The sequence below is a fragment of the Taudactylus pleione genome, unplaced genomic scaffold, assembly GCF_031769625.1.
Source record: "Taudactylus pleione unplaced genomic scaffold, aTauple2 ptg000018l, whole genome shotgun sequence".
In the NCBI taxonomy this organism is placed as follows: domain Eukaryota; kingdom Metazoa; phylum Chordata; class Amphibia; order Anura; family Myobatrachidae; genus Taudactylus; species Taudactylus pleione.
The window spans coordinates 16,833,438-16,855,858 of NW_028284420.1; positions in this window are offsets into that span (position 1 = coordinate 16,833,438).

The following is a 22,421-nucleotide window of genomic DNA, read 5'->3' on the forward strand; positions in this document are numbered from 1 at the left end:
CAGCCAATGAGAGTCAGATAGACTCTCATTGACTGCTGCAGCACCCACTGCAAGAGCCAGACTTCCGTCCAGCTCCTGCAGTGGGTAATGGGACTGACGTCATGACGTCATGACGTCAGTCCCACAATGCTGAGCGCGCCAGCCCGGGCGGACTGGAGGGCGGGAGCGGCATCGGCATCGCGGACAGGAGCAGCGTGGAATCAGGTAAGTATATTTTTATATATTATATATATATATATATATTTATTTATTTATTTTTAAACCTATCTGCACAACGGGGGAGGGGTTGGCTACTACTGGGGGGGACATCTACTGGGGGTGCCATTGGGAGGACCTCTACTGGGGGGGGGGCTACTCTACTTGGGACTACTACTTGGAGGGGGGACTACCACTGGGGGCATTCTAAAAGGGGCCTAGTATTACTAGAGGCACTGCACTCGGGGGACCACTAATGGGGGCAATAATAGGAAGGGCCACTACAGGGACCACTGGATAGGGGGGGGTCACTACTGGGAGCCTGCATCTGGGGGACCACTACTGGGGGCACTGCATGGGAGGGGAGGACACTACTGCTGGGGGCACTATATAAGGGGCTTACTGCTAGGGGCACTGCGGGGACCACTACAGGGGGCACTAGATAGGGGGGATCACTACAGGGTGCCTGCATAAGGGGACCACTACTGGGAAAACTGCATGGGGGGGACTACTGTTGGGGGCACTATATAAAAGGGCACTGCATAAGGGGATACCGCTACTGGGCGCACTGCATTGTGGGGACTGCTACTGGGGGCACTGCATAAGGGGGAACACTACGTGGGGCACTGCATTTGGGGGGGCCACTACTGGGGGTACTGAGTAAGGGGAACTAATTGGGGGCTGTATAAGAGGGACCACTACTGGGGATACTGTATAAGGGGCACTACTATGGGCCTGCATGAGAGGGACCACAACTGCATACTGGGGGTACTACTGGGGTTAAGGTGCATATGGATAGGAATGTTCAGTTTGAAAATAAAGGGGTGTGTCATGTTGACACGCCCCATTTTTAAGTGACCACGCCCATTTTTTGCCGCGCGCACATGGGGGGGGGGCTCCCTTTTCAAATTTGCCCTGGGCTCCAAATACCCTAGTTACGCCACTGGAGTTACAGCAGGTGGGTAGGGGGGCTAGCTAAGGAGCCGTGCGTGTCTCTGACAGAGATATTGACTGAAGTGCGTTTGTATTTGTTGAGCTGTAGGGGGGGGAGGGGGACTGAGTTCTGGCTGTGGAGGAGCACTGTGTATAAGTAACTTCGCACTTCAGTGGTCATTTGCTGAACTGAGTGAGGGTGGCTGAATGGGGTGTAGTCAGCATCTCGGCATGCGGGATGCTGATGGCTGAAATCACGGCAGCAGAATCCCGATCGCCGGCAAGTTAAATATTGGGCATTAGGAGGAGGGTTATTGGTTAGGCATTAGGGAGAGGGGGTTAGGTTTAGGGTGTGGTGAGGGGGATGTCAGATTTAGAAACTCGGGGGGGGGGGCGCTCCAACATTTCTCGCACAGGGTGCTGGAACACCTGGAGCCGGCCCTGAAGCAGGGTCTTAGGATAATGCCACAATCACAAGCAGGGTCTCAGAGCAATGACACAGTGACAAGCAGGGTCTTAGAACAATGCCACAATGACAAGCAGGGTCTCAGGACAATGGCACAGTGACAAGCAGGATCTGAGGAACAGTGGCACAGTGATAAGCAGAATTTCAGAACAATGACACAGCGACAAGCAGGCTCTTGGAACAAAGACACAGTGACGTGTGGGGTCCCAGTACAATGGTACACTGACACATGGGATCCCAGAACAATGGCACACAGACTTGTGGGGTCCCTAAACAATGGCACATTGACATACAGGGTCCCAGAACAATGGCACACAGATTTGCGGGGTGCAGAACAATGAAATGCAGGGGATCCTACAACAATGGTAAATGGAACTACAACATTCCAGCTAGAACTGCTACCTGACCAGTAAAAATAGGGCTCTGAACCCTGTAGCAGGGTAGAAACATTATAACTATAGGAAGTGTTTTTTTTTTCCATAAATGTCGACAACCATACTCTCAGCTAAAAAAAAAAGGTGAAGCACTGCTGGGTTAGATAATGGGTTTTATTGTGTTCATGCTTTGTGTGCATAGTGCCCTCTACTCAATCCATAGTCTACAACAGAACAGTTACTATAACAGCCAGGTTGCTGTAAACTAGGGGTGAGCGGGTTCGGTTCTACTCGGTTCCGTTCGGATTTAAAAACCGAATCTTATTGGCTATCCAATACTCATGATAGCTGATAGCCAATAAGATTCAGTTTTTAAATCCGAACGGAACCGAGTAGAACCGAATCCGCTCACCCCTACTAAACATGGTGCTAAATTAGAAATCATTAGAGTTTACTTGTTTTATTCAGAATTTCTTTTTTAAATAAGTATTCAGTGTAACACCCATGATCTTGTTTGTATTTAAAAATGACTTGTGTTTTATAGTAATTTGTATTAAGTGACATATGTCATATTATGATTTATTTGTTATGACAAGACCTTGAACATACCCGTGCTCCTACCTGCTGATATACAGGCAATAAACAGCACTTAGATAAGAATAGCAGTGAACAATATGAGGCATTTTGGAACACATATCTGATGAGGAAGCCACTGTCTCTGCTCAACCTGATGTGATAATCACTAATTATTATCTCTCATTACCAAATGTGTCTTGCCAGTGAGACATCAACCAAGTGCTCACATCCTGTAGTGGACCATTATCCCAGTCTCCATACTGCAGCGGTATTTAGCTTGTGACTCTGGCTTCCAACTTCCTTGGAATAACAGGATGATGGGGGTCCAAGGAAATGAGCAGGTGGTTTACATACATGGCAAATATGGCTGGAAAGATGCTGTAGAGATCAGAAGTCCACACAGCTAGATAAGGTCACTAAAGAACAGGAGGAGAGTTTATTGCAATAAACCTTTGCCCATAGTTAAGGATTAAGTAGTATACTATTTTCCTATTAGTTTAGCTATGGGATATAACCAATCAGCTTCTACCTATCATTTTATAGACTGTGGGGGAGATGTATCATCGGCGAAAATGCGGTAAAACCCCCGAAAATGCAGTTTTCGGGGGTTTTACCGCATTCCCCGTATGTATTAAGCAGCAGAATACGCTGCATTCTGCTGCTTCGCGTTGCTAGGTAACGCCACCTTCCGGTGGCATTACCCAATAGAAGCCTATGGGCTTCTTAGCGCGATGCTCGGGGCTGGGAGGGATCCGAACGGCTCCCTCCCATGAGCCCCCGCGGCCTTCTGCGCATGCGCAGAAGGACTTCTGGGTGTTAAACCCGGAAGTCCCTCTGCCCGACAGCATCGCAAAGGACAGCTCTCATCGAGAGAGCTGTTCTCTGCGATATTCTTGGTACATACCGCGGTAATTAATGTATTTGATAAATGTTAACTAGAAGCTGATTGGTTGCTAGGGGCCACTTCTCCGCTATTTAAAAAGCTTAATACATCTCCTTCTAATATCATTGTACTTCATCTGTATATAGTTACAATTAAATCACATACAACAGGCATGTCAATCTATAATGAAAGGATTCTATCATTTTCCTTTCTATAGTTTGTATTATTTTAAATTCAATTTACCAATTTTATTCTACAATGTATGAAATGATATTATCTAATTGCATATTACTATATTATCTTGGAATGCCTTTCTTTTCAAGTGCTTTTAGAAATTTACACCTATCATTGTAATATTTAAAGCAATATTCTTAGGTTCTATTCAAATATTAATATAATATTAATAATATCGATACAATTGGGATCTGGAGCTGTAATCCATTTGTCCATGAGAGGTGCTTTGTTTAGCCCATGAGATGCACATTAGGCACTGGTCACTGACATGGAGGAACAGCACCCGCCATGTGAGTACTAGGCAGCCTTATTTTCATACTGTGATATATATTTGAGCTAGAATGGGGCCCCTTCCCAACTCTAAACCTGTCCACATATTTTAAGTTTGCACTCCTGTAGCACAACATAATTTTGCCAAAGTACGAAATTTCATTGTCTAGCTGAATATTCTCTTAACTCAAACAGTTCATAGTTTAACTCAAGAGTTATTTAATATTTATACTCTGAATGAAACATCCCACGTAATAAGGTTATAGAATAAATGTAGAGGTGTCCTAAAACAGATAGTCCTCAATAGATTGACCTAAAACTGAAAGGGCACAGGCCCCCAGTTAGGGAAGCAGTCAGGAAGCCGACGGACGCAATCCTGACCGCCGGATTCCCAACTGTCTAATCTCTGCAAGGTACAAATGACAGGCATTGAAATCCTGACGCCTGTCATTTTACCTGCGCCTGGAGCCCGGCGCTCGGCATCCTGATCGAAGGTAAGCCGGGTGCCGTGCGCAAACAGCCACGTGGGGGGGGGGCTTAGGTTTGGGGGCTTAGGGTTAGGCACCCCCTCCCGGGAGTGTTAGGTTTAGGTTAGGGAAAGGCACTCCCGGGGGGTGTTAGGGTTAGGTTCCCCCCTGGGAGACTTAGGTTTAGGCAGCGGGGATTAAGGTTAGGCACTGGGGAAGGGGGGGTTACGGTTAAGCACCCCTAAGGGAAGGTTAGAGTTAGGGGGGGCTAGATTAGTGATACCTAAATTAGAAGTCGGGATCTTCACCCCTGCCGGGCATACCGATCCCCCCAGCTGTATATCCACATTCCTATCATCGACATACACACCACTCAATGGCCAACACCAGTTTTACACTTCTAGGAGCCTATTTATCAATTTAGTGATAAATGTCCTTAAACCGTGGCAATATAATTATAAATGAGTTTTATTTATCATGCACCCCATTGTGGGACATCTGTTGTCATGGCAAGGACTAACACTAACAGTTTTGCCACTAAGAGTCGTTTTCAAACTGTTGGGTTCCTTCCTGGCAGTTTTAATGTCTAAGTGATACCTTAGGTCAGAGGTTCTCAAACTCGGTCCTCAGGACCCCACACATGTCACGTTTTCTAGGTCACCTGGCAGGTGCACAAGTGTATTCATTACTCACTTACACATTTTAAAAGATCCACAGGTGATCTAATTATTTCACTTGCGATTCTGTGAGGAGACTTGGAAAACATGTACTGTTGGGGGTCCTGAGGACCGAGTTTGAGAACCTTTAGGTCATGCATGTGCAATGTCAGGGGCAGAGAGGTACAGAGAGCCAAATGAACCCTCTGAACACTCTTTCTACATGTAGGAACGTTAGGAGCATCTTCAGATGGCGTTAGTTTTCGCACAAACCTTCAGCTTTCAGAGCTTGATAAATAGAACAACTGGAACATCCCATGCATTATATGGGAATTGTGTGCATTGATAGTTACCAGAACTGCATTATAGCCTCCATAAATAATCTATTTACTTAATCTAGTGGTAATCATGCAGAAATGCCTATTTTCACCTTATTACAAGGGCAAAAAGGATTGATAAATAGTCCCACACATCCGTAAATTACCCTAAGTATGCCACGTGGGATACAGAGCTAGCTTTAAATATCCAACACACACAGGAACTTGTCAGTTCCACTGTTAAATAACAACATAGGAAAGATATATATAGAAACATTCAGCTATTCTTAGGCTCCGATCCCAGGGAGTTTTCCAGGAAAGAGACTTTATCCTTCCATCAGCACTGTGCTCAGAGGTGAGAGCACTATTTGGGACATGGGATTGATTCCATTCATACCTGCTTCCAGGGTGAAGATTGAAACTGTTTCCCTCCCCCAAGCAAGACAAATTACTATGCCGATTTTAAAATAGGGGTGTGGTATACTCACAGTACATTATGGCAGCTGGTTAATGTCGATTTAAGAATAATAACCAACGATACTAATAAAAATAATTATTCTGCAGTATATAATACCGCCCTAAATTGTTAGCAGAGTTGGTGTATGGGGACCGTAACCTATTAACTTAAGGCTGTTGAACTGGGTCCTGGTCCCATAACTTATTGGCAGAGTAACAGCAATGTGGAGTACAACGGAATGATGCTAGATACATTAATTTCCTGGACAGATTATCAACAAGGATGTATTTGTGATGTTAGATGTGTTTTCACAGTTGCTTAGAGCTGGTGGCGGTTAGTCCACACGTGGTACAGCTTAACCAGTGTTAGTGTGGAACGCTTAATTAGATTATTAAATGCTCTATCTATGTGTATGTCGCTTTAAGAGTGATTTTAAGAGTTACATAAGTTTGAAGTTTCAGAAAAACATGTTGTTCACCATACAGTCTGCAGTAGAGAAGATAAAGTACTATCAGGGGTGGAGACCCTTGGACAGTCTGAAGATAACAAGATAGAAGATGTTGATGAAGATGGCAGGTGAGGAACACAACAAGAATATGCATCATTTGTCATATGTTTATCTTATCGTCCAGCCAGTATTGGGGGGCACAAACAAGTTGTTTGTGCACATGCATAAAGCTGACTCATGGTGACTAACCTTTTCAGACCCCTATAAATAAAGCCAGCATTCGTACTGTTCCCCAGAACGGTCTACGCAGTGCTATGATGTGTAACTACATCGTTGTCTGTGTCTGATTTGTTCTCCAACCATGGTTGTCTGTTTGTCTGCTTGCTTTGTCTTGTAACGTAAGCTATTGCTGATTCCAGATACATCGAAGGAAGTAGTACAGCTCTCTAAACTACACTCACACCAGTACTTAGGTTTATTGAACCAGGTAGAACAACAAGAAGCATAAGTCACAGGGATATAACAGATATAACATCAGAGTAGAAGCAGCCTGGAGCTTATGGGTATTGCTGGGCGTTGTAGTGCACAAGGCGCTGCACACTGCTAGCAGATGGAGAGTCTCAGGGTTGTGGCTTAAGAAACACCAGGGAGAAAGATGAGCAGAGATGCTACACATGGACAGTAGCGCGTGTCAGAGGTCGGACCTTTTGCTTAGCTCTGGAAGGTCCTAGAGACCACTGGCTTAGTTACCTGTCTGCAGCAGGTAACAAAAATATCTACTCAGATGCCCCGGATATGCTGGCCTGGAGCTGCAAGAGTTTATATGCAGCTATGTGGAGCCAGACACAGGGGAAAAATAAATAGATTAGATTAAAATTATTTAAAAAAACAAAACTTTATTTCCATTTAAAAACTCCCCTCAGCTGTAACCAGTAAACAGTACAGGATCTAGCGAAAATTCTCCAGCACATCACACATATCATACACGCTCAAAAATATATTGCAAATGCAATTGGTCAGTCTATTATACAGGATTGTGCACTTCAGGGACCCTCATTACCTAACTTGCAACCCTGTGTGATGCCTTTTATTCCCACCTTGGAAGCAGCAGATACTACTAAGCTAAGGTTTTACCTTTAGTCAGAAATATTACTTCTCTTATCCTCAGCTTGTCATATTTGCCTGCCCTACATCACAGGGATGTAACTAGGGTGGGGCGACATGTGCCATGCTACATAACAAAGCTATATATCGCATCGAACTGATGCGATATATAGTGAAAATTAACAATTAATTTACACTAAAAGCTAATCTTTATGTGGATTGAAATCTGTACTCTTTATACTGCAACAAAATATAAATATATGATAAACAGACTGCCTAGAGCCTAAGCGCATCTCATAACAATGTCAGACAAGTACATCACCAGGACCTTAACTTTCAGTAGGGAGACCAGGAAGAAGCAAATAAAACCAGAAAAGGTATCACTGGCATAGTTGCCAAGTCCACTTATAACAAGTGGAATTGGGCTTGTAATTTTTGCAAGTTGCTTGTTTTTTTTGCAGGTTGCTTATTGCTTGTTTTTGGGCTTGTTTTTTTTAAGGTTGCTAGTTTTTGAGCTTGTTTTTGTTGTGAGCATTGCCGAGGCACCACTGGAGGTAAGTAAATGTGTGTGTGTGTGTGTGTGTGTTTGTGTGTGTGTGTGTGTGAGGGAGGAGGGGAAGGTTGTGTCTGGGGAATAGAGGGCAGTATCCAGTGGACAGGGTGAAGTAGGAGGGGGCAGGCCAGAAGGAGAGGTAAACTAGATGATAGAAATGAGGCAGGTACATGGGGGTAAGTTAAAATTACTGAGGCTGTCAAAAAGAGGGGATAATGGAATCAGACAGGTGACAGGAATGAAGGAGGTAAAGAAGAGGAGTGAGAGAAATGCGGAGAAGGAGAGAGGTAAAGGAAAGGTGAGTACACACTGGACGATTTGTCACCTGATCCTGCTGATTGGGCCGACATATCGTCCACATCAGCCAGTGTGTAACCACTATGCGTTACCCTGTGCACTCCTGCGGGTCGTCCATTGGTGATGTTACGTTGGCCTGCATGTAGGGGCGATGGATCGACCCTGATGCCAACGCCGGCATAGTGGATGGGGCCGGTGCCCGACATATCGGACGTTTGGTCACCACATCATGCAGTATGTATTGACCGCCCAATATATATTGTGTGGTTGGGTGTCACATCTGTAAGTGTGTACCCAGCTGAAGACTGGCAAGGGAATGAGGTATGAAAAGAGGGATGAGGTAAAAATATGGCAGCTGATGTAGAGGGAGAAAAACAATATAGGCAGATAAGGCTGTGCATGCACTAAAATATTTAGGTTAGAGAAAAGGGGGAATAAAAGAAATTAGGTAGATAGAGAGTGAGGACAAAGAGACACCCCCATAAATTGGGCTTTTTTATTGGGCTTGATTGGTTTAGGCTTGTTTTGGGTTTGTTTTTTACGTATAGGCTGCTTGTTTTCCATTTCAGAGTTGGCAACACTGCTCAGGAGGAGTGCAGACTGGGGTGGGGAGCATGAGATGGGGATTCGTATAATGACCAGCGTGTATTGCATAGCACTTCTAGTCATAGTTGCCAAGTCCGCTTATTACAAGCGGAATTTGGCTTGTTTTTTTTTGCAAGGTGCTTGGTTTTTTTGTAAGTTGCTTGTTTTTGGGCTTGTTTATTTTGTGAGCATTGCCGAGGCACCCCTGGAGGTAAGTAAATGTGTGTGTGTGTGTGAGTTTTTTGCACTGGTAGTGACTGAGGGCTCTATTTACTACAATCCGCATATTGAATGCGGATTGTAGTGTGATATTACCGAGTGAATTCGCATTGCGAATTCAGGTAATATCACAGGGATTTACTATAAATCCCTTGCAGGGACAGAGCTTGCGATAAAGCTCTGTCCCTGCGGATCCCATCCGCACTCTAGTCGCGGTATTTTCGGGAAAAATACCGCGACTAAGAGCACGCGCATGCGCCGACCGACCACCGCTACTACCCCCCACCGACGCTAAGCCCCGCCCCCGGCGCTAAGCCCCGCCCCCTGCGATCGCGGACCCCCGCGACCCCCCCTCCCTTCATTACACTTACCTGCATCCTCCTGGCCTCTGGTGGTCTTCTCCGGGCTTCCCGATCAGGTGATCTCCCATACTGCACTGGGGCTCGATCACCTGATGACCGGGCCCCAGTGCACTGTGGGAGACCAGCTGACCGGAGAGGAGCCATCACCGGAGCCCCGATCACCGGTCCCTGGATTCAGGTAAGTGAAAAAAAAAATGTTTAATTTTTTTTTTCTTTTTTTTACAGCAATCAGCTTGCGGTCTCTTTAGACCACATAGCTGATTACTGGTACCGGCTCCCGCCTCTGCTCTCCCCGTTAGAGCAGAGTGGGAGCCCGGTAACCGGGGGAGACCCTGGATAACGCCACCTCCAGGTGGCGTTATTATCACAGGGCTTCCCCCGGTATTTTTTTACAATTTATTTTTAGTAACTTGCACACAGATCACATTTCCCATTACAATTATGGGAAATGCGATCTGCTTTACTAAAAATAAGTGATACTGGGGGTTGGAGTAGAATTTTACTAATTCTACTCCAATTGCCCTGTAATAAATACAGGTGAAACTAAAATAATGTGAAAAGGGTGTGAAAACACCCTTTTTCACTTTATTTTAGTAAAAATAATGTTAATAAATAGAGCCCTGAGAGAGAGGAGAAGGTTGTGTCTGGGGAATAGTGGGAAGCAGCTGGAGTACAGGGTGAAGCTGGAGGGGGCAGGCAAGAAGGAGAGGTAAACTAGATGATAGAAATGAGGCAGGTACATGGGGGTGAGTTAAAATGACTGAGGCTGTTAAAAAGAGGGGATAATGGAATTAGACAGTTGACAAGAATGAAGGAGGTAAGGAAGAGGGGTGAGAGGAATGGGTAGTCAAGGAAAAGGAAAGGTCGGTACACACTAGACGATATGTCGCCTGATCCTGCTGATTGGAATGACATATCATCCACATAGGCTAGTGTGTAACTACTATGCGTGATCCTGCGCACTCCTGCGGGTTGTCCATCGGGCTCGTTCCGTCGGCCTGCATGTAGGCGCTGGTATAGTGGATGGAGCCGGTACCCGACATATCGGATGTTTGGTCACCACATCATGCAGTATGTATCGACCGCCCGATATATATTGCGTGGTCGGGTGTCGCATCGCTGGATACACAAATTGGCAAGTGTGTACCCAGCTGGAGACTGGCAAGGGAATGAGGTGTGAATAGAGGGAGGATGTATAAATATTGAGGCTAGTGTAGAGGGAGAAAAGCAATATAGGCAGATACGGCTGTGCATACACTAAAATATTTAGGTTAGAGAAGAGGGGGAATAAAGGAAGTTAGGCAGGTAGAGAGTGAGGACAAAGAGATACCCCCATAAATTGGGCTTTTTTATTGGGCTTTTTAGGATTGGTTTGGGCTTGTTTTTTACTTATAGGTCGCTTGTTTTCCATTTCAGAGTTGGCAACACTGATCACTGGCCAGACAGCACTAATAGATCCATGAAAAAGCTGACATTAGGTTATGTCTGTCTTTACTTAGGGGTCTATTTACTAAGCAGTGTTAGCAGACAGAGTGATAAGGTGTCAGCCAATCAGCTCCTAACTGAAATCTCACAGGCTGTTTGAAAAATGACAGTTGGGAGCTGATTGGCTGGTACTTTATCACTTTTTACTCTGTCTCCTAACACTGCTTAGTAAATAGACCCCTCAATCTATTTGACATAACAAGAAGAGAGACCCGTGGAAATCTCCTGTGAGGCTTATCAAGTTCTCCACTAGATTGAAAAAAAAAAATCAGAGTAAAATAGAATTTAAAACATTTATTACATTTATTACAACAATACTCAAAAGAAGTGGTCATTGCATGAATTTGGTAGGTGTAAAAGTTTTCCCCGAGGAATTTGGGTATCTACTTACATTGCTGCTACTGGCAACCTTAACAAACATTGCCTGTAAAATATTTATCTATTGATGTCCTTTGGTTTCATCATTTCCCATTCTAATTTATAGAAAGTGGCCATATGTTATCACAGCAATGTAGTGTGTTACCATCGGCATACAAGTTGAACCTGCATCATCCTTGTGTAACCGGATTGAAATATTCAAATGGGGCCTGATGCTGAGTTGGATGCATATTGTACATCCAAAAGGCTTCCTAAAAGATATACATATCTATATGCTGAGGCAGGATGGGTACGGGACGCCGGCGCTTGGGATCCCGGCAGTCAGAATCCCGAAACCGGCATATCAACAGGGTTAGGATAGCGACACTTGTCGGTCAGTATCCTAACCATCCCCCTCTCCCTATCCCTAACCCTTCCTCCCCGCTGGCTAAACTTAACCTCCCCCTAGTGCCTAAACCTAACCTCCCCCTACCCGAACCCTTAACCTAGCCCTGCCCTTTAGTGCCTAACCCTCACCCTAGTGCCTAACCCTTCCCCTAACACCAGTACTTACTGTCAGTATGCCAGCGCAGAGATTCTGACAGGTGTCATGTTTCCCGGCTCCCGCATTCTAAGCACCGGTATCCCGACTGTCGGTTTTTTGACTGGATCCCGCTGAGGCATTTGCTTAATAAAATGCATACAACGGGTATACTTCACATACTCTTACACCAATGTTTTTAACCATTTATTTTGCTTTCAAAATGCGCACTGGTTATTAGTTTTCAACAAATCCTAAAAACCTCTCAAACACAGCAGGTACAATTCTGTGTCTCCTGTGCAGAAAATAATGACAAATTATGTGCACAAAACATAATACATGCACTATGCAACAAAGAACAGAGAGACCTATCAGTTTCAGAAGTGCTTAGATAGTGCTGGTGACCATCATCATCATCAGTTGGTATTTACCAGTCCTCAGAACCCAGCAATTGATACTGCGTCTCTGTGCCTACATTTGTTCATAAGTAATATAGACAAGCCCTTACTGTACTTGACCTGCACCCCCCTCCGCCTCCCCCTTCCCTCTACAGACGAAAACTGACTTATCAGATAAGCACAAATCTGCAAATGCGCTTGTGAGCACAGACTTGTTCACGGTATGCGCAGAGCAAATTTACACATTTTACGTCACACAAACTTGTACGTTCAACCCAGCATGAGACTCATAACATCCAAAGTTGCCATTAATGGCTCTCTTAGTTCTACGAGCAGAATCATGTTTTTTTTTCTGCGAGTCCAAGGGGTCTATTCATCTTCACTTAATTTCTACAAACGCAGGTGAAAGTGAACATTTTCACCTGCTTTTGTAGAAATTACGTTTGGGGCCATTCATCAAGAAGGTAAAGCAGGAGCTATCACAGATATCTCCTGCTTATCTTTCTCTCCCGGAATGGACCACTGTCCCCAATGTTATTATCGGTGTCCCCAATAATTAACATAATGAATAGACCTCTAGATCCGGCTAACACTACAACCAGGGCCGCCATCAGGGGGGTACTGCTAGGCCTGGAGTCCCGAGCCCGGACACTGGCAGAATAGGAGGGGGCCCACGCTACTCGATTGAGTTATAGGAGGAAGGCCTGCTCCAACCTGGGAACCCCCGCTGATGGACGAATTCCCATATTCCCCCTTCACTCTATGATCGCAATGGGAGCAGAGCTAATGCGACAAACAAGCCCCCTCGCATCTTTAGGCCCCGCTCCCATACAAAAGTGAATCGCGTCATTGCGGAGGGGTCGGGGTAATGATGCGAGGGGGCTTGCTTGTTGCATTAGCTCCGCCCCCATAATGATGCGAGGTGTCCGCCCCCATTAGCAACATGCTGTTGCATCAGAAGTGTAAGTATGTATGTGTTTTATCATGTGTATGTGTCTGTATGTGTTAGAGTGTATATATGTATATTTATGTTAGTGTGTATATATGTCATGTGCACGTATTTGTTAGTGTGTATATATGTGTTAGTGTGTGTGAACTGTAAATGTGTTAGTGTGTATATACTGTATATGTGTTGGCGTGTATATATGTATATGTATGAGTTAATGTGTGATATATATAAAACATAATAAATAATATACACATGTATATAATATATACATGTTTGCTATATACTGTATATATTATATACATGTGTGTGTTTAATGAACACACACACATATATATGTGCATGTATATGTATATATATATATATATATATAATATATATATATGTACCAATATATATATGTACCAAGAAATAGATTGGTACAGTGCCACTACCTGTATATCTTATTGAGTGAACCAAGTATAGTGTATATAAAATATAGTTTATAGCAACTGGGCCTATTAGTGTTCCGGCGTCAGCTCTGAGTCAATAGTGTAATACCAGTGTGAGTATTTTTAAAGACAGTGAAAAAAGTGAATTCACAATCAGGCGACTAGTTTGCTATATGTGTTTACCAATGAATAATAAATGATACAATATAACCCAAATGAGTTATTGATTTCAAGTGCAGTGTTAATCTAATTACAACTCATAACATATAGGAGAGTATACTCTAGGCTAAATAATAAATAAAGTATACCAATTTATAGATAACAAAAGTGCTAGTGCAAAATTAAATATGATCAAAATTTTGACAATTTATTAATAAGAAACACATAAAAATTAATGAATGTGACCATATAAAAATAATGACTGGCAGTAAAAAAAAAAAAATAAGTAAATCAAAGTAGAGGTAAGTTGATGTTTAAGCAGCTTATCTGGTTAGAAGAGAGAGGTAATTCTCCACATTGCATGAGGCAGCCAACAGTCCCATATATATATGTTTTAGAAATACCCTCCCCCCCCGCAAAAAAAAAAAAAAGCCGTGCTCCTGCCCTTGTTCAATAATTTTTTATTCCCGATTTATATCGGCGCACGTAACTTCACTCCATGCCGCTGGGAGGAAGAGGTAAGAGCTGCAGCGCATGAGGAGCAGTGCCACCCAGTCCTGGAGAAGGAGAAGCCAGAAGGAAGGAGCATTCTTCAAGGCAATAAGGTAAGTCATGACTCATGAGACTTAGTGGTAGCAGGGGGGAGGGGGTGCCCAGGGGCCCTCCCTATTTTGTCCGCCCCACAATTTGTAATGGCAGCCCTGACTACAACTTACAGTTATTGGTATAACACCAACACATTACGCAGCACTTTAAGAGAATAAGTAATTACACACATCAGCACCTCCTCCAGTGGAGTTTACAATTTATATATTCTTACCGGAATGGGTATGTAATGCTAGCTGTCGGGATGCTTCCTGTCACAATACTGACAGCGGCATCCCGATGGTTGGTATCCCGACAGGGGTCGGGTAAGTATACTTACCCTTCCCCCTTCTCTCCCTAACCCTCCCTTATTGTAGCCTAACCCTCCCCACCTCACACCCTAGTGCCTAAACCCAAGTTTCCCCACCTTCATGCCTAAACCTAACCCCCCCCCTTAGTGCCTAACCCTAACCCCCCCAGTGGTGCCTGATCCTATCCCTCTCCCCCTAGGGGTGCCTAACCCCCCATAAAACCTAACGCTAACCCGCTAACTTCCCTAAACCTAACCCTCCCCCCCGCTGGTAGCTCTAAGGGGACCCTGGCTTACCTTCATTCAGACAGGCGTCCTCCTGGATTCCGGCATGGGGATTTAGATAGGCGTCGGTATTTCGACGTCTATCTGAAATCCCTTGTCGAGATTCCATCGCCGGGTTTGAGACCTTCATAACTGCATCCCATTCTTACCATACACAATGCAGAAGCCAAATTAACCTATGGTTATGTCTTTGCAGTGAGTGAGAAAATCAGACCGCCAGGAGAAAACACGGGAAGAAGTTACAAATTCCTCACTGATAGGGCTCTGGTCCAATTGAGCCCATGACACTAACAATGCCAATCATTTTGCCACTGTGCTTTATAATATTTTGTTAGTTTTAAGCTTTAACGCCCAAATCTTGTTAACATTTAACATTCATATTAGTTTTTGTGGGAAATATGCATATGTCACTACTTTTCATTCCTATGATTACAATTTCTCCAAACCTTACAGAGAAGAGACATCCAGGGGCCCATTTATGAAGAGTCAGTGATAACAATGCATCAAAAAAATGTTACAGATGCAGTTGAGTGATCCAGATAGCTAGTTTGTACTTGTACAGTGAAACTGAAAACCTAGAAGGTCCCCTAGTAAAATGAGTAAATAAATAAATGTGTCAAAATATAGACAATAACAATATGTGACCGGTAGAGTCCAATACTGAATATCATGTGAAATATTAATCAACACTTCCTTTTCAAATATTCAGGGTGGCAGTCGTCCTTTTATAGAGATGTAGTTTAAATCCCGGCTGTTGGGATGCCAGCGCTCAGAATGCCGCCACTGGAATCCCAACACCAGTCAGAATCCAAGTGCCAGCATCCTGACGGTAAGTAGTTGGGTAAAGGGGATGGTTCGGGGTTAGGGTTAGGCACCAGGGGGAGGGTTAGAGATAGACACTAGGGGGGGGAATGTTAGGGATAGGCTGCAGGGGGGTTAGGGTTAGGTTTAGGATGCGAGGAGGAAGGTTATGTTTAGGTTGCGGGCAGTGAGGTTAGGTTAGGAGGACAGGTGTCGGTATCCTAACCCTGACGGGATTCCGGTGTGTCGGGATGCTGATCGCCGGGATCCTGAGCGCTGGCATCCCATACCCGACCCTTTTTATACACCTGGGGCCAAATGTAATAGGGTGAGAGTTTACTGCTAAAGTCTCACATTTTCTAAACTCTCACCCTATTACATTTGGCCCCTGTTGTTTTAGTTGATACATCCAGACCATTTCCCTTTTTCACACTGAATCTTTCAACAGTTTGTACATGTTATCCTTAAAGGATAATGTCCGGGATATGAATCATATTAATAAACCTAAAAATGCTTAGAAACCAAATGGCTTTCGTTATACCTTTTTTATTATTATTATTTTTAATGTATTCTGTTTTTGGTGCTGTTTCTTTTTTCCTTCATATTGTACATTAAAACATGAGCATTTTAATTAGAGATGTGCGCCGACCCTCGTGTTTTGGTTTTGGATCTGGATCTCCCCTGATTTTGGATCTGAATCTGGTTTTGGATTTGTTCCTTGGTGTTTTGTTTTCGTGTTTTGGTTTTGCATCTGGATTTTTTTCTTAAAAAATAGAAAAAAACAGCTAAAATCACATAAAATGTGCCTTTTTTTGTTCCTACAGTATTAGTAACCTCAATAACATTTATTTCCACTCGTTTCCAGTCAATTTTGGTTACCTCACAGCTCACAATATTGATTTTTTTTCATCTAGTTAAAGGGCCAAAAGGTTGCATCCAGCTTGCTGGCTCAAAACTGATTGATATAATTATTAATAGAGTTGAGGACTGTGCAAAGATGATGGTTGGGATACCCTTGAGGATTGAAGGCATGGGCCTTCATAGAGGACAAGGAAGTTGGCCTTGCATTATCATGATGACTGCTGGCAGCAGCTTCAACATGTGGTTCTTGGCCTTGCTCTCCTGTCATCTTACAGCCCTCCATATTTTCTGCGGTCTTGAAGCAGTGTCACAATAGTGAAGCCAAGGTGCGGTTACAAAATTCACACACGTGCAGTCGTGCGTACACAGAAAAAAAATATACAAAAGACACTTTTTTTTTTTGGGTCCAGTACTTGGGCCCAGAGCACAGATTGGTGATGACTGGCCTCGGGCGGCGATAGGTTGGGTTGCTGTATCTTGTGTGGCTAAGCCTAACACGCACACACACAGAAAATAAATAGACAAAAGACACTATTTTTTTTGGAGTTGAGGGGGGGGGATTCGGGTCCAGAACTTGTGCCCAGAGCACAGATTGATGACGATTGGAGTCGGGCAGCACTAGGTTGCGTTTCCGACTTGCTAGATCTTGTGCGGCTAAGCCTAACACGCACGGACACACAGACAATTATTAGAAAAAAAGACAATTGATTTTTATTTTTTTTATGCTCAAGAACTTGGGCCCAGAGCACAGATTGATCACGACTGGAGTCAGGCAGGACTAGCTTGCGTTGCCGACTTGCTAGATCTTGTGCTGCTAAGCCTAACATGCACAGACACACAGACAATTATTAGAAAAAAAGACAATTGATTTTAATTTTTTTCATGCTCTAGAACTTGGGCCCAGAGCACAGATTGATCACGACTGGAGTCGGCAGCACTAGCTTGCAACTTGCGTTGCTGGCTGGATCTTGTGCGGTACTGCGGTTAATCCTAACATGCACGCACACACACAGAAAAATATAAAAGACACTTTGATTGATTTTTTTTATTATTTATATATATATATATATATATATATATAATTATATACATATATATATATATATATATATTTTTATTATTATTATTTTTTTTTTTTCAGAACTTGGGCCCACATGGACACAGCACCAGCCCAGATGTATCTACAGTTCTGCACCAGCCCAGATGGACACAGCAGACATGAAAAACACCAGCCCAGGACAGCACAGACAGCCCAGATGGATCAGCAACAGCCCAGATGGACACAGCAGTCAGCACAGTGACAGCTGTCACAGGCACCAGCCCAGAATGGATCAGCAGTCACCAGCCCAGGACACAGCAGACAGCACAAGCACCTCTCCCAGCCATACACTACCCACCCTCCCTGTTCAGTCTCCACAGCCGGAGTGAAATGGCGTCCGTCGCGTGGTCCCTTATATACTACATTGATCATAGAGACGAAAGCTCGCGAACTGCAAGATTTTGTCTCTATGGTTTTGCCTCGATTTGAGAGATCTGAGTAAGGCGGGAACATCCGAGCCTGCTTGGATCCGACTCGGTTCTGCTAAATTCGGTGGGTTCTCTGGAAACCGAACCCGCTCTACTCTAATTTTAATACATATATCGCAGATGATGGTAAACAGTTTTAGAAATTGTTTATTTAAAAATTGCTTAGAAATATTATAATTGGAAAATGTATTATGCACCAAGCTTACATATTTACATGTGTTATAATGATTACATTAAAAAAAGCCTGTAGTTTGTACTCCCAATGTATTTTTAACAATTCTAGGTTCTCCGTTTAGTATGCTAGCAGCTAAAAGATATTCCTTCCAAAATGTTTCTTCCTTAAAAATAATTTTCGTTATACCAGACATTTACCCAGAATTGGGTCTATCTGTAATATGCCCTTGTGTTAACTAATGATGTTTCTAAACTTCCTTTCATAGCAGTAATGAATGAATGGAATGTCTGTCTGATTGTTTTTGGGTTCCAATAAGGGTTATTCAAACTGTTATGTTTTGGCTATAGCTTCTTGTATTAGCCCATCTGAATTACTTATTGTTTTGAAACTATGTGCATATATAGATATTAGCTCACTATTTTCTTTTGTGCTACAATTTTTTTTAAACACCACACAATTGAGAAAATAAATATAATTTTTCTCTTTATTAAGATACCCACTTTTAAAATGTAAATAACTATTAGTATCATAACTATCAACAGGCTTTATATATTTCAGTCATAGGGCTCTATTTACTACAATCCACATTTGTAATGCAGATTGTAGTGTGATATTACCGACTGAATTCGCATTGCGAATTCAGGCAATATCACAGGGATTTACTAAAAATCCCTTGCAGGGACAGAGCTTGCGATAAAGCTCTATCCCTGCGAATCCCCACCGCAGCCTTATCACGGTATTTTTGCAAAAAATACAGTGACAAGTGCCCCGCGCATGCGCTGATCGACTGTGGCTGCTACCCCCCCTCATCGCCAAGCCCCGCCCCCGTTGCTAAGCCCCACCCCCACGATCGCGGACCCCCGCGACCCCCCCTCTCCCTTAAATACACTTACCTGCAGTCATCGGGCCTCCGGTGATGTCCTCTGTTGCTCCGGTCAGGTGACATCCCATACTGCACTGGGACCCTGTCAGGTGACGACCGATCCGCAGTGCAGCTTGGGAGACCAGTTGACCGGAGGGAGGACATCACCGGAGCCCCAAACTCCGGTCCCTGGACTCAGGTAAGTTCGTTCTTTTTTACTTTTTGTTTTACTTTTTTTTTTTTACAGTGAATCAGCGTGTGGTCTGTTTAGACCACACAGCTGATTACTGGGGCCGGCTCCCGGCTCTGCTCTCCCCGTTAGAGCAGAGCAGGAGTCCGGTAACCGGGGGAGACCCCGGTATTTTTTCACATTTTATTTTTAGTAACTTTGGCCAGATCACATTTCCCATTACAAATATGGAAAATGTGATCTGATTACTAAAAATAAGTGATAATTAGGGGTTGGTTGTAGAATTTTACGAATTCTACTCCAATTACCCTGTAGTAACTTTAGGTGAAACTAAAATAATGTGAAAAGGTTGTGAAAACACCCTTTTTCACTTTATTTTAGTAAAAATAATGTTAATAAATAGAGCCCATAATCCTTTTACTGTTAGACTCAAAAAACCAGATCCAGGAATTAAATTTTATCCTTCTAAAATGTTAGAAGTAAACTTCAAGTTAAATAATATCCATAATAACTAAGGCATTAAAACCCTGTTGTATGCCTATCCAAAACTGAATGTACCACTTGTATAGTTTAATATTATTTAAAAAAGAATAGTCTCAGAAATATATTTTTACTCCAAATTTCCATGTAAAACTACAAAAAAAAAGTCCCCACAGATTTGGAGACAAAATGTATTTAAAAATGTTACATAATTGATGAGAATAAAATAATTCACAAATAATATTCTTGTGACTTTCAACAATGTGAAAACTCAACTCAAAATTCCATTATTATGTTCAATGGATGTATATAAAGATAAGTCTATGGTATAGATTTTGTTGAACTGCGCTCTTCTGTGTGGGCAGGCGGGAAGATATGGTGTGTTGCTGGTGTTAGTGTGGGAAGATATGGGGTGTGGAATGTGCTGCGCCTTCATGCAGGAGTACAGGGTCCTGTATAGGTGAAAGAAAAGAAAGGAGAAGGGTGCGCTCTTCCTGTGATTGTGGGAGTGTGGTTTGTCGTGGGGTTGAGAAGCATTGTGACTTCTTCAATAAAAGAATTGGCCCCCTTCAATTTGTCTGGTTCTTCATTTACCCACATCACCCACCACAATCACTCACCACATCCTCAACCCCACGACAAACCATACTCCCACAATCACAGGAAAAGCGCACCCTTCTCCTTTCTTTTCATAAGTCTATGGTAGTTCTGACAAATAAATCTACTAGTTTAAGAATAACCATAGTATCTTTGATGTAAAAATGTACCGTAGCCCTTTAACATACTGGTTTAACAACCTTGTACATATTTGGATGCATATGATATTAATGAATCAATATTGTCTGTGATTGACCTAAGGCTTTATGAATTTTCTAAGGCTTTATGTACTTAAATTTTAGAAATTTGGATTGGTGATAGTGCCCCTTAGATGCTACGAGTGACCAATCTGGCTGATATCATTGGTGTGTCTGACTAGTTTGTATGTTTTGTTTATAAAGCTACAAGATACAAACAAGAATACACTGATATAATCAAATTTTTTGCTGTCTCTTTAACAGCAAAATCACTCCAGTGTGACAGAAACAGCCTTAACACAGGCTTGCCGACTTTCTGGCTGCCCCTTCCGGGAGGGAGCAGCCAGATCGGCATTACAGGGGGTGTGGCCATCGCGAGGAGGCGGGGCCGGCCAGGTGACGCGCGTTTGTGGGCGAAGCAGGGGGTGGGGCCACGCGATCACGTCATTTTGGCTCCGCCCTCGCTACACAATGCCGATATTACAGGCATTGTGAAGCAGGGGGCGGAGCCAAAATTATGTGATTCGGCGTGAGTCGCGTCATGGCCACCCAAGCTGCGGGAGTTTCTAAGGTAAGTGAGGGGGGGTTAAGAGGGGTGGGCGGCAGCCGGGAGGATTGCCTGCCTTCCCGGGAGGTTGGGAGCGACACCCAATTTTCGGGAGCTCCCGACCATTCGGGAGGGTAGGCAAGTATGCCTTAACGATGCACTTTAATGTTAGTCTTTGGAAAACCACTGCTTATCAAAATTACCCACCTGACGTGGTCCCAAAATGGATGTTAGGGTGGTCCAGAAAAATATTTCATTTATTGATTTAATATCATAATGCAATCCCATTAAGTAGTTACACAAGAGCATACTTACATCTTCCAACAGTGATAGGCTAATACAAATCTGACCTTCCCAAAATAAAAGGGGTTAAAATAAGTGAAAATAGTCTTAATTGTTCTGTACATTGCTTGTAAAAGTTTGACCTCGGGAAGCAGTGACACTAAGATCTCCTCACATACAGGAAACAGTTGCTGTTTTGGTGGATGGTAAATTGTTTGTGCAGGATTCTATTAAATCTTTCAGCAGTTAGAGGAGGAAGCACAAAAACTCGGGAGCATACATATTCTCCAAAGCTCAAAAATACTCTAAAGCTGCTAGGGGAAATGCCCATTCATCAACCCAGACATGTGTTGGCTAATAAAAGCTATTCTTTAATTAATGCCTGGCTTGTTTTGTCCCTGCCCACATCCATGCAATACACTGCTACCTGCCATGTTCTTCTTTTTTTAGCTATGCAATAAATTCACCAATGCCAGGAATAGCTGTACAGTGACGGTAGCATCACGTGGGGACTGCAGGAATAATGGTGAGAATAAAAAAAAAAACAATTGGTTTGTGAAATGTTCTGTGGGAGATAGAAATAAAAAAATACATATATTAATCCCATCGGTGTTTAGTTCCAAGCACTTTTTTTTAACAATTATATTTTTATTAGAAAAAAAAATTGGTGTAACAAAGTACAATATAAAGCTGTGTAGAGTGAACCAGTAAAATATAGTATATTATAAAGTAATGAGGAAGGCACAGAAAGGGGGAAAAGGGTTATAGCAATCATAAGATATAATGGGGTAGATGTATTATAGTGGCACGTTAAGTGCCGCTATAACGCTTCCTGCTTCGCCTCTTTACCGAGGCGAAGCAGGAAGCACTACCGGTGAGATGTGTGAACATCTCACCGGCCGGAGAGGGGGAGCGTTAACTCCCCCCTCCGGCGCTACCCGCTACAGACCACATCGCATCAGCCTAGTGCTGATGCGATGTGTGTCAGGCCCGGCCGGCTCCAATGAGC